Source organism: Balaenoptera borealis, assembly GCF_965194805.1.
Source record: "Balaenoptera borealis genome assembly, chromosome: 16".
In the NCBI taxonomy this organism is placed as follows: Eukaryota; Metazoa; Chordata; class Mammalia; order Artiodactyla; family Balaenopteridae; genus Balaenoptera; species Balaenoptera borealis.
This window is the reverse complement of record NC_138872.1, coordinates 4,097,580-4,110,289: the sequence shown is the minus strand read 5'-3', so window position 1 is coordinate 4,110,289 and position 12,710 is coordinate 4,097,580.

The window sequence follows — 12,710 nt, the reverse complement described above, 5'->3', positions numbered from 1 at the left end:
TTACAAGATAGGCAATTTTTAAATAACAAGTTTTCAACCAAGACACAACATGGTTAGTATAACTCCCTAACACTCAAAGCCATTGTCTTGTTCTTTCTGAAAATCTTAGAGGATACGGTTTGGGAACTTGTTTCAATTCAGCAAACTGTGGTTTTAACAGGAGCATCTAAGAAGTTCCCAGCACTGCTTTTGGGGGATTCTTTAATTACAATGAATGTCCAACTGAACTCAAGTGAGCTTTAATTTTTTTGACTGGAGAAGCAGCAGTGATGGGTACGTGAGGGATGTGCTTCTGCTTTTTGCAATTATCGGAACATTTTAATCACATTTTCCTAATCAGTAAAGAGCTCACAGCACATACAGGATCATGGGTGAAAAATGGATACTAGGGGAAACTAATTATTTTTTATTTTTGAGGGCAAGGGGGAGATGCTAGCTTAGCACCATGGACTTATAAATGGACTTAGGACTTATAAATGCTCCAAAGCTCAACAGATTCCCTTACAGCAGAGCACTGATGGGCAAGCCTGCAGGGAACATTTCCAAGTGGAGTTACATTGCACAATGTACGTGCTTGAGCTCTAGGAGTTTTAAATTCATGCCGTGTATGAACTGCACTTATTTTCACCATGATTTCCCAGGGAAAGTTTCGAACCCCAGAGGAATAGCATCCAGTCCTAGAGTTAGAAGACAATAGAAAATCAAAGGGCTCCAGCCTTTTTTTTTTCTTTTTCTTTCTCCCATCCTCCATTGACAAGAAACAGAAGTTCTGCCCGGTCAGGCAGATGGTCTCAGTAGGACAAAGCACATAAAATGAACGCATACCTGGATTTTTTTTTCATACCTGAATTTTTGTTTGCAGATGTTAGTCCGTGTGAGCAGAGTTGGTGTGAGGGTACCAGGGGTTCTCAACCCAAATGTTCCAGCCGTAGATTTTAGTTATTAGAGTCACTGGGTTCCCTGTTCTGCCTGAGCTGATTTGAGTTGGGTTTTGGGTTTTGTCATCTAAAGAGTCCTCCCTGGTTTCTAAACACAGAGCCCGGTCTGCAAGGGGATGCTTAGTAAGCATTCCTGTCTGAATGACTGAAGGCTTTAAAATGCACACTCCTGTCCACCAGGGTTCCCAGCCTTGGCACACAGACACTTGGGGCCAGATGCTTCCTTGTAGGGGCTGTCCTGTGCACTGCAGGAGGTTTCACAGCACCCCTGGCCTCCATCCACTAGATGCCAGTAACCAACATCGCTCCCCCAAGCAGTGACAATCAAAACTGTCTTCAGACACTGCCCAGTGTCCCCTGGGGAGCAGGCATATCACCCCCAGTTGAGACCCACTGGTGTAAACAAACCTGCAATACCTCATTTTGAAGAATGTATTGGACATCTTCTATAAAAAGTACCACGTGGATTGGATGAGAACACCAAAAAAGAAACTAACATAAAATGAGAGAAGGTGAATTGAAATGAAAGAAAGGTCAAGATCTTATTTCCTGTGTTCCTTCTGGTTTAGAAGAGGTTTGCCATCTTCAGATGCCAATGCTGATCCAAGCCATTTATATTCCAGAAGCTTCTGGGAGAGAAATGGATCTCATTCATCAGAGGCTGCCAGTCACCATTCACCCCCTGGTCTGTTTTGGAGTCATTTAATTTCTTACCGAACACTGCTCGCATTTGCACCCTGTCTCTATCTTTCTCTCTCTTAATAATGAAGGGGTTTCAAATAAATAGAAGTTTGCTTATCATCCTAATTGCGCTTATTTATTTAGAACAGCGAAGTCCTCTTGAGATGACAAATGTGCTTTCTGCCACAATTCTGCAGCTGAAGGTTTAGAACGGATCGTGTAATTAATTGGATTCCGTCACCAGAATGCTGGCTTCCCTTTGCTCCAGTTTGCAGGTGTGAAAAGTCCCAGAACCGGCCTTGCCAGGTGAAGCTTCCATGCGTTTTAGCTTGCGGGGACGGGACCTTGTAGGCTGGCCCTGCAGCCCCTCAGTTTTTTCACTGGCTTTTGACGTCGGGAAGATTCCCCCTTTGCACATAGCCATCTCCTCTGTTGAATCTGGACAGCTTTGAACATTCATTACACCACAGAATTGGGCCCTGCTTTTTGCCAAATTGTTATTTCTCAAAGCTTATTTAGACAACATCCGGCCTCCGTTTTGCTTGATGTAAGGATTTTCTCCTGAGGCCCCTGCCTTGCTTCGCCAGCTGTCTAAGGCTACTTCTAACCATGAAATCTTATTCATAATCTACTGTGAGACAGAACAGAGGCACCACGGCTACACAACCTGCTCAGAAGGCAAAAGCATCACTACCCCTCGCCTAGTCTTTCCCCGCAATGCTTCTCTGTTTAGACAATGTGCCGATATTTCTGACTCTGTGGGGAAATGCACCCATGGCAAAAACCAAATCTGAGAGTCTTAGAGCTGACTGCACTCTTTTGCACGTTAGCCTTTAATTTCATTATCCCTGCTTTGCCTGGAATTTTTTTTTTTTTTTTCAATTCCCCTGACACAACTTTCCAGAGACTTTCCCCACCTCTTTCCCATCCCAAACAAACACACGAACTTTGCAGAAGGAGGCAGGACTGTGCTCAAGAGAATACGTCAGGCAATCCAAGGAAACAATCGTATATTCCTCAATGACACATGAAAAGGGTGAATTTAAAGTACTTTAAGTAGCCAATGCAGGAAAACAAAAACAAACAAACAAGAAACCCCAGCAAGACCCATGGACCAATATGTCAGATTTTTACACGGATTTGATCAAATCGCGGGATGATCCAGAGGTCCTGACTGGATGAACCCACGTCAACATACATTTAAAAACTGATCTCTCAAGGAAACCTAAAGGACTGTTACAGAATAAGTATTTAAGGCACACAAAAAAGCCATGCACATAGGAAGTAATCTTGTTTCCTGTCCCTGGCAACTTCGTGGAGTGATTTACTCTTTAATATGTCTGAACATCAAAGGAATCCATTCATTTGAAATATTTTCCAAGATGTCATAAAATAACGTTTCTCTTCCAAACAAAGCCCAAGCTGGCACGGAAGCTTTCATTTGTATAGCTATTGGTATTTAAAATTAAAATTCCCCTCCAGAGAGAAAAACTGCTCAAAGAGAGCTTGTGTCTGTCCAAAGGCCAGGCAAGTTCAAAAATTATAATTCAAGTGACCCCAAAGCAAAGGAGGTGACACCTACCAAGGGAATCAGTCACACATTAGCCGAGATGCTTTTCTGGCTTCGAAGGGCAGGGTATGCAAGACCAGTATTTTCTCGCCTGGGGCTAAAGAGATCATTCCTCCCAGGAAATCAGCACCTGTTGGAACGTTCCACCCAGAGAAACGTATTCTATAGCAACATGGTGTGGTTTGATCGCCCCAGGCCGCAGCTGCTTCTGGACAGTCTCTGCTTATCATTCATGGAAAGCAGAAGCTAGCGATCAGCCCTGGATTTAAATAAAAAATCAAAGCCCCCCTGGCATTTGCGCCCCCCTCCTTCATTTCCATGTAACCTTTCTTCCCTGGCCTTTCTCCTGACACTTTTTTAAAATGAGAGCTTCGGAACATCTCTTTCACTTGAAACTTGCATTATCTTTCAAACCCCCGCTTCCCCCCTTTCTAAAACTGCCTTTGGAAAAACTACAGAGAAGCCCAGACATCCGTCCAGCAGTGTGGACCCACCCCATTCCAAGTGCCTCGCTTGGTGCCGGGGGTCACAGGGCAGCATTACAGCGGCCATAAGACAAGGATCGTATTTCAGGGTCCCCTGCCCGGGGGCTTCACCTCCCCTTTCAAGAGACGGTGGGAGAAAGATTCAGAGCAGGTCGCTGCAGACCAGTTATGCTTTGCGGAGGAGCTGGGAGGAGAGAGAAATGATTTGCCCTAATTACTCTTTCAGAGAGTCACCCTCTGTCCTTGGACTACAGGGCTCTGAAAAAAAACAACTTACTTGGCCACCTTTGTCATCAGTAACTTTTGGGGCAGCGGGGAGAGGATTTCCAACCCCCCCCCTTTTTAATTTATTTTTTAATGGTGTAAAATATGGATAACATAAGATTTACCATTTTAATTATATTTTAGTGTACAGTTCTGTGGCATTAAGTAAAATTCACATTGTCGTTCAGCCATCACCACCACCATTGGACCATTTTTTTTTAATCAAAGTGTAATTGGTTTACAATGTTGTGTTAGTTTCTAGCGTATAACAAAGTGATTCCGTTTTAGGTTCTTTTCAGATTCTTTTTCAGATTCTTTTTCATTACAGGTTATTAGAAGATAGTGAAGATAGGTCCCTGTGCTATGCAGTAGGCCCTTGTTATTTATTTATTTTATATGTAGTAGCATGTATCAGTTAATCCCAAGCTCCTAATGTATCCCTCCCCCCCCTTTCCCCTTCGGTAAACATAAGTTTGTTTTCTACGTCTGTGAGTCTGTTTCTGTTTTGTAAATAAGTTCATTTGTATCATTTTTTAGATTTCACACATAAGTGATAGCATGTAATATTTGTCTTTGTCTGATTTACTTCACTTAGTATGATCATCTCTATGATAATCCATGTTGCTGCAAAAGGCATTATTTCATTCTTTTTTATGGCTAATATTTCACTGTGTGTATATACCACACTTTATTTAACCATTCCTCTGTCAGTGAACGTTTAGGTTACTTCCACGTCTTGGCTACTGTAAATAGTGCTGCTACAGACATAGGGGTGCAGGTAACTTTTCAAATTAGAGTTTTCTCGGGATACATGCCCAGGAGTGGGATTGCTGGGTCATACACCATTGGAACTTTTTTCATCTTGCAAAACTGAAACTCTGTGCCCATTAAATACTAACTCCCCTTTCCTCCCCACTCCCTTCAGCGTCCCCAGCCCCAGGCACCCACCACTCTACTTTCTGTCTCTAGGAATATGACTCCTCTCAGTTCTTCATATAAATAGAATCTGGCACTATTTTCCTTTCGTGACTGGCTTATTTCAGCAAAATGTTTTCAAGATTCATCCCTGTTGTAGCACATGTCAGTTTCCCTCCTTTTTCAGGCTGAATAATATGCCACTGTAGACAGTATGTACCGCATCTTATTTATCCATTCCACCATCAGTGGGCATTTGCTTCCACTTTTTGGCTATTGTGAATAAACTACTATAAACACTGCTATAAACATGGGTGTACAAATATCTGTTTGTGTCCCTGCTCTCAATTCTTAGTTTCTGTTTTTAATAGTAGCCATCTTATTGGGTGTGAATTGATATCTCATTGTGGTTTTGATTTGCATTTCTCTACTGATTAGTGACGCTGAACCTCTTTTCATGTGCTTATTAATCGTTTGTACTTTTTTTTTTTTTTGGAGAAATGTCTATTCAAGTCCTTTGCCACTTTTGAATCTGTTTCTTTGTGGTTGAGTTTTAGTGTTCTCTAAATATTTTACGTATTAATTCCTTATCAGATATGTGCTTTGCAAATATTTTCTCCCATTCCGCGTGTTGCCTTTTTACTCTGTTGATAGCGTCCTTTGATGCACGAATGTTTTTAATTTTGATGAAATCCAAATTGTTTGGTTTTTTTTATTGAGTTATAATTAACATACAATATTATATTAGTTTCAGGTACACAACATAGTGATTCGATATTTTTATACATTATGAAATGATCACTGCAGTGAGACCATCTATCACCATACCAAGTTGTTACAATATTATTGACTATATTCCCTATGTGTCCATTACATCCCCATGGCTCATTTATTTTATAGCTGGGAGTTTGTACCTCTTAATCCCCTTCACCTTTTTTGTCCATCCCCGACTCTCCCTCCCCTCTGGCAACCACCAGTTCCTCCTCTGTATTATGAGTCTTCTTCTGTTTTGTTTTGTTTGTTCCTTTGTTTTGTTTTTTTGATTTCACATGTAAGTGAAATCATACTGTATTTGTTTTTTCTCTGACTTATTCCATTTAGCATAATCCCATCCAGACCCATCCATGTTGTTGCCAATGGTAAGGTTTCATTTTTTATGTCTGAATAATATTCCATCGTGTATATATACACCACGTCTTTTTATCCATTCATCTATGGGTGGACACTTAGGTTGCTGCCATATCTTGGCTGTTGTAAATAATGCTGCGATGAACACAGGGGTGTGTGTACCTTTTTAAATTAGTGTTTTTGTTTTCTTTGAATAAATACCCAGAAGTAGAATTGCTGGATCATATGGTAGTTCTAATTTTAGGCTTTGAAATGCAAGTCAAAACCACAGTGAGAAAGCAACCTCACACCCGTCAGCATGGCAATTATCAAAAACAACAGGAAACAACAAGCGTTGGTGAGGGTGTGGAGAAAAGGGAGCCCTCGTGCACTGCTGGTGGGAGTGGAAATTGGTGCAGCCACTGTGGAGAACAGTATGTTTCTTCTTTTTGTTCCTTGTGCCTTTGGCATCGTATCCAAGAAATCACTGCCAAATCCAAAGTAATGAATTTTTTCTCCTAGCTTTCTTCTAAGCGTTTTATAGTTTTAGCTCTTAGGTTTAGGTCCTTGAACAGTTTTGAGTTAATTTTTGTATATGGTGTTAGGTAAGGGTCCAACTTTATTTTTTTCTATGTGGATTTCCAATTTTCCTGGTACCATATGTTGAAAAGACTGTCTCTTCCTCATTGAATGACCTTGTCACCCTTGTTGAAAATCATTTGCATATAGATGCAAGGGTTTTCTTCTGTGCTTGCATTCATAACTTTTACTGTATTTATGCGTTATTTGAATTTGCCATGTTCTAACAGCATCTGTGTGATCCTGGTTCCTATATAGTAGTTCCACTAGATTATAAAATGCTTAACCCCAGTTAAACAGATTTTCTCGTTATTTTGTTTCTTTGAGTTGCCTGGTGGCTTTCTTTTTTATTTGGGTGATTGTCCGGATCAATGTAGTCAGGTGTACATATTGACCTAAGTGACCTGGTGGGTGGGTCTACCTTGATCCCCACTTGAGACTTGACCCCCACCCGCAGGCATTTCATAGGTAACTTATGCAGATTTCTAATGATTTTGTACCACAAGCCTTCTCCTCCAGCCAATGAGCACCTCGGAAATACCCTGCCCATTGCTCACGCACGTCTCAAGAAGTTTTGTTGAGTAAACAGACGAGCTGGTGGGTAAATGGTGTTGGGAATATGGGAGTGACCATGGACGTCTGGATCTGTACCCTCCCGCCCTTATCAGTGGGGAGAAGTGGCCCAGTTGGGTTGAATCACAGCTAGATTCTCTTCTCTGTCCTCTTTTCTGGATCTTCCAGCTCTAAACTTTGGATCTCCCCAGGTCTCAAGCTCCAGATGTCTTCTTGATCCGCATTTATTTCCAAGGTGAGCTTATCCTGAAAGATTTACATGCAATCCATCTGCTGACAACTCCCAAATTCAAATCTTCAGACTGTAGTTGAGTCTCTGAGCCTTTCTGCTCCTCAGTTTCCTCATCTGTAAAACAGGGATAAAATGACCTTCCTTGCTGCTCTGTATTATACATGTTGTGTGTCAATATGCAGCACCCAGCAGGTGCCCAGCAAGTGGCAAGCATTACTTTTAGTTTCTTTTATTAAGTTTCAGCTATAGGAAGCCCCCAAGATCAATTCTAATAAGGAATACTTGGGGGGGAAATGAAAGCAAGAATTAAAACATTGTAGATCCTAGCATCTCCTGGCTGTTCTTAAGTGACAGAGGGGTGGGTAGGAGGTCCCAGGGCTGGAGGGAGGCCCTCCTAGTACTCTGGGTTACAGAGTCGGCCTCCAAGATAACTCTTTTCTCTTTCTCACCCACAAAAACTCTTCTATAGGAAATGTGCTTTGAGTTTGAAGTAGAGAGGAGGGTTGGAATAAAAGAAAGAAACGAGTTGAGTGCTAAGGGAAAGGACTTTGGGGTGTGACCCTCTAATCTTGGGGTATAGGGGCTGCCCACCCCTTAGTTTCAGTTCCTGAAACGGTATGAAAAATTCTCTTCACTCAGAATTCCACGCATTCCAAAACACGTCTGCATCCATTCTCTCTTCCTAAGTTTCAGGCCAAAAATCCTCGAGGGCATTTTGAGTCCTTTCCATCACTCTTCTCTTGCTTCCCAAATTCAATATCACAAAATCCAGTTGGCTCTGCCCCCAGAATATTTTCTGAATCTGATTTGACCATGATTCTTTACTGCCACCACCATGATCTCAGATTAAGCCATCATCATCTCCTGCTTGGTCTGTACAAGCCTCTTAACTGGGCTCCGTGCTTCAGTCCTTGAAATCAAAAGTCTATTCCTTACCTGCTGCTAGAGGGCCAAGAGCCACAGAGGGTGGAGCCAAGAATCACAGAGAATTATTCTCAGGCCTGGAAACCTAATGGAAGTTGCCCTGCTGGATTTCTAACTTGCTTGGGACCAGTGACCCCTTTATTTCCCGCAGTTCCTCCTTTTCGGAATGGCAGTGTCTGTCCTATACCTGTCCCACCATTGTATTCTGGAAGCAGATAACTTGTTTCCTAGTGCACAAGTAAGCAGGTGGAAAATAATTTTACCCTGGGCTGGATCGTAACCCATGTTTCATCCATGCTGATTTAGATGATGAGATGCTGGACTTTTGAGTTGTTGATATTTAGATGAGATTTGGGACTAGAGTTGATGCTGTAAGGGTTGAGATTTGTGGGGAATTGGGATTGGGGTGAATATGTTTTGCACGTCAGATGGACGTGACTTTGGGGAGCCAGAGGCCAGAATGTAGTGGGTTGACTGGTAATGCTCCCCAAAAGACATGTCCCCAGGGAAACTGTGAGTGTGACCTAATTTGGAAGAAGGGTCTTTGCAGATATAATTAAGAGATGAGATCATTCTGGATTAGGGTGGGCCCTGAGTCCAATGACAAGTGTTCTTTTAAGAGGCTTGATTCCACCCTTGCTGGTCTTTGCACATCTGCTTTGCTTCTGAGCAACTGGACCTGGGAAACTGAGGGGCAGCTGGTGCCTGGAGCAACCCTCATAACATCTGGTGGCATTGCCATGGGGTCCTATTGATGCCACCTTGCATGTTCCCAGCCTCTGCTCCCAAGACGGTGCCCTTGGCAAGTCAGTTCTGGATGGAGACAGGCACACAGGTCCCCAAGCCCAGGGGATTCCCGCCTTCTCCTCCAGAGGAGGGGCTGGGTTGGCTTCTCTTTAACATAAACCCCGGGTACCAGAGCACGTCTTTACTCCTCGTTCACATATTTTCAATGTCAGCTCAGTTCTGCAAACTCACCTGATGAGTTTCAGTTGGGCACCATCACCTGCCAGGTACTGTGTGATACTGAGGCCATGAAGGTGACGATGACACGGTCCTCACACCAAGGAACTCCCCTTCCATTAGCGGGGACATGCCAGGGCAAGACCGCTACTGCAGAGGAGGGAGTGTGAGAGTCCGATGAAAAGCCTGGGTTTGGTGTCAGACAGACCTGAATTCTGGCTCCGGTGCCTCCGTTTTTGGGGTTTTTTTTTTTTTCAGCTTTCTGACCTAAGGCCAGTTACTCGATCTTTCTGTGCCTCAGTTTCCCAGATAGCAAAAAAGGGATCTTATATAAGGATATCTACACCATGGCTGACATGAAGATTAAATGAGATGAGATACAGGAAAAGCTTAGCCTGGTGACTGGCACATAGCGGAGAATCAGTAAATGATACCTTTTAATCTTAATAATAAGTTATGATTTGTACTCAGCTCCGCAGAAACCCACCTCCTGGGTTTCACATCTGGCCACGCAGAGGGTAAACTGTATCCCCTCCTGTGCTTGCATCATACTCAGTATCACTGCAGTGGAAAGCTGCTCCAGAGATGTATTTTGGGAGCAAAGTAGAATTTTGGGTTTTGATATGGACCTTCTTCTGGAGTTGTCTCCAGACTGTGTCCTGTGGTGCCCCTAGGTCTCCTGGAAACAGACACGATACGTCGAAGTTTTCAACTTTATAAATAATTCTTACACTTTGCAGAAGGAGTGATGCCAGGGTTACTTTCGCACCAATGCCTGGGCATGCCTGGCTCGGGTCCCATGCTATGTGGTCGGCAAGGCGCTCTCACGGGGAAAGGAAGGTTTCCTGGGTGATGGGAGCGGAGGGTGGCGGCAGCACTTCACCCCGGCAACGCCCAGGCAGCCCTTTGGAATGAACACAACGTGGGCCTCCCTGGCCACACCCTCACCCAGGATCAATCAGCTCCCTGTGAGGCCTGCCTGGCCTTTGCCCAGAAGGACAACGGGTGGAAATTCCCAGGGCCCATCTATCTCTGCCAGGTGCTTGGAGCTGCTCTCCCATTGGCTGCCCAGACCTGCTCATTTGCATGGCAGGGATGTTCCCTCTCACCTGTTCTCCCCTCACCAGCACTGGGCGCTTTCCCAGGATGTCTTCTCTGATTCCACAGACCAGTCTGGCTTGCCCTGTTCTAGCAACTTGGGCTCAACCCTTGCAGCCGTCATCAAAGTTGTCACCTTGCTTTTGTTGGACTGATACTTCCTGCCCCACTGAAGTCTAAACTCCGGGAGGGACAGGACAGTGTCTGAGACAAGGGAGCATTCATAGTGAGTGCCAGATAAATAAACCTTGAGCCACTCCCCCCAGCAGGCAGGCTGTGGGTCTTGGTGTTACCACCGTCACCATCATAATTCCAGCAAAAATAAAGCAGCTTAGAGTTGTCGAGTTATGATGCATTATCATTGCACATAGGTCATCTCACTTGAAATCCTCCCGATCCTGCTGCGAGCCGGTTAGGGGTCACTCTTGCCTCCGTTCCTCCAAGGACGACACAGGTCTGGTGCTCAGAGCCAACACTTTGAGTGACATCTGAAAGAGTGCTGGGATGCTGACGCCCTTGCCCACAGCTACCCTGCAGGTGTACCCAAGCGGGGCACGTGAGATAGTCTTAGACGGTGCAGGGAACATGACATTGACACTAATCACCTCCTGATAAGGCCACTCCCGAGTTCCATTTCAATCCTGATTGCCTCCAAGACAGTCAGTATCTCTTTGCCAATAGCATAGCCTGGGCACCTCCCTAACACTTGCTCCCTTCCCTTTTTTGCAGAAAGAGGGCCAGCCAAGAGCTGAGAGTCTTTGGCACACAATCAGGTCTGGTTAGCTGTTGGATGATGTTGTTTTGTGCTTTCATTAGGTTTAATTTTATAGTTCCTTTCTCTTTATGGCCCATGAGACTGGTGTCTGTGTAGCTGATGCCCTCTCTCTAAAGCAAAAATTTTGAGGAAAAAAAGTTACAGGGAAAAAGGAAGAGATGGAGTGACTAATGGTAGGGGAGTCCCCAGCTAGGGCAAGAATCGTGGTGGTAGAGTGTGTGTGACAGCCCTGCTGCAGGGACCACGCCTGAGAACCAGCTTTGCATCTTCTGAACACCTGTCACCCACACAGACCGCGGGACACAACTTAGCCCTGATTGCATTGTGCTCGAACAATCCCCTGTCTTTTCCTTCATCTCCCTGGCAAATCACAGGCTTTTAAAGTGCAAAGGCTGTGTCACACTTCTGCCTGCCCCTGGGCCCCAAGCACAATGCTCCTGAGTTGCCAGTGATTGATGGATTCATCTCTCCTGGGTTTAACAGTGATCACATGACCGTTACCTGGCTTCAGCGTTTGACGCGAATTAATCATTTATTCATGGTATTGAGGAAAAGGCAGACAGGGCTCAGAATTTTCTTACCACCAGACTTTCCAGGCATCTCATTCCTTCCGGAGCTATGGTAGCCACAGCAGGGAATGGGGACAGCTGGTTTACCACGGGAAATCTGAGCTGCTGAGAAGGTTAGAGAACATGGGAGGGGCTGCAACCTTTCTAGAAAACTCAATGTGTAACTAGCTCTGGTAAAATATGTACATATTTATATCTTAGTTTCTTCTATAAAACACTAACCCCAGTAGGGATGGTGATGACTGTTGCCAGTATGTTCCATCCATTAGAAAATATTCATGTTGCAGGCGAAGACACAGACCCACCACCCTAGAACAGGAAGTCTTGGCCGTCCATGTGCAGGTCTGACTCAGGTGAGGCTGACCTAGTGCCTCAGATGATGTCACCGCGGACCTGCTTCTCTCAGTGGCCCCATCCTATCTTCCATGGAGGTGGCTTCTCTTCCTCAGAAGCCCCAGCAGTGTTGCCTGATTCATCACTGGCTCTGCTTGGGTCACGTGCCCACCCCTGAACACATCGCCTCTCCAGAGGGTGGGGTGCCCTGGTTAGGTTTTAAAGGCAAACAGGCCTGGATTAAAATCCTGACGCCCCTCTCTCCCGCAACCGTGAGACCTTTGGCAAGTCACTTCCCCACTCTGTCTCAGTTTTCTCCTCTGTGAAATGAGGATAGCCATTCACCGGTGAAATGGTGGTACCCACGTGGCAGCGTTGTCATGAGGATTAAAGGAGAGAATGCACGGAAGGTGCCGAGTGCATTTGGGACATGCTGCCGAGTGCATTTGGGACATTCTGCCAAGTGTCAGGCCCTGGAGTCCGTACTGAAGCCCCAGCGATGAACAGGGAGACGTGGTCCGTGCCTTCCGGCAAGGCCACGGGGGCAACACACACTCAGCAGGTCATCACAGAAATGGGCGTTTGGTCACAACTCTGGAGAACGCTATAAGGGACAAATCGGGAGTCTCCCGGCGCATCAAGAATGGGAGACCGCACTCAGCTTAAACGGGGAGGGGGGTGAACCGCCCTCGAGCCGGGCTCAG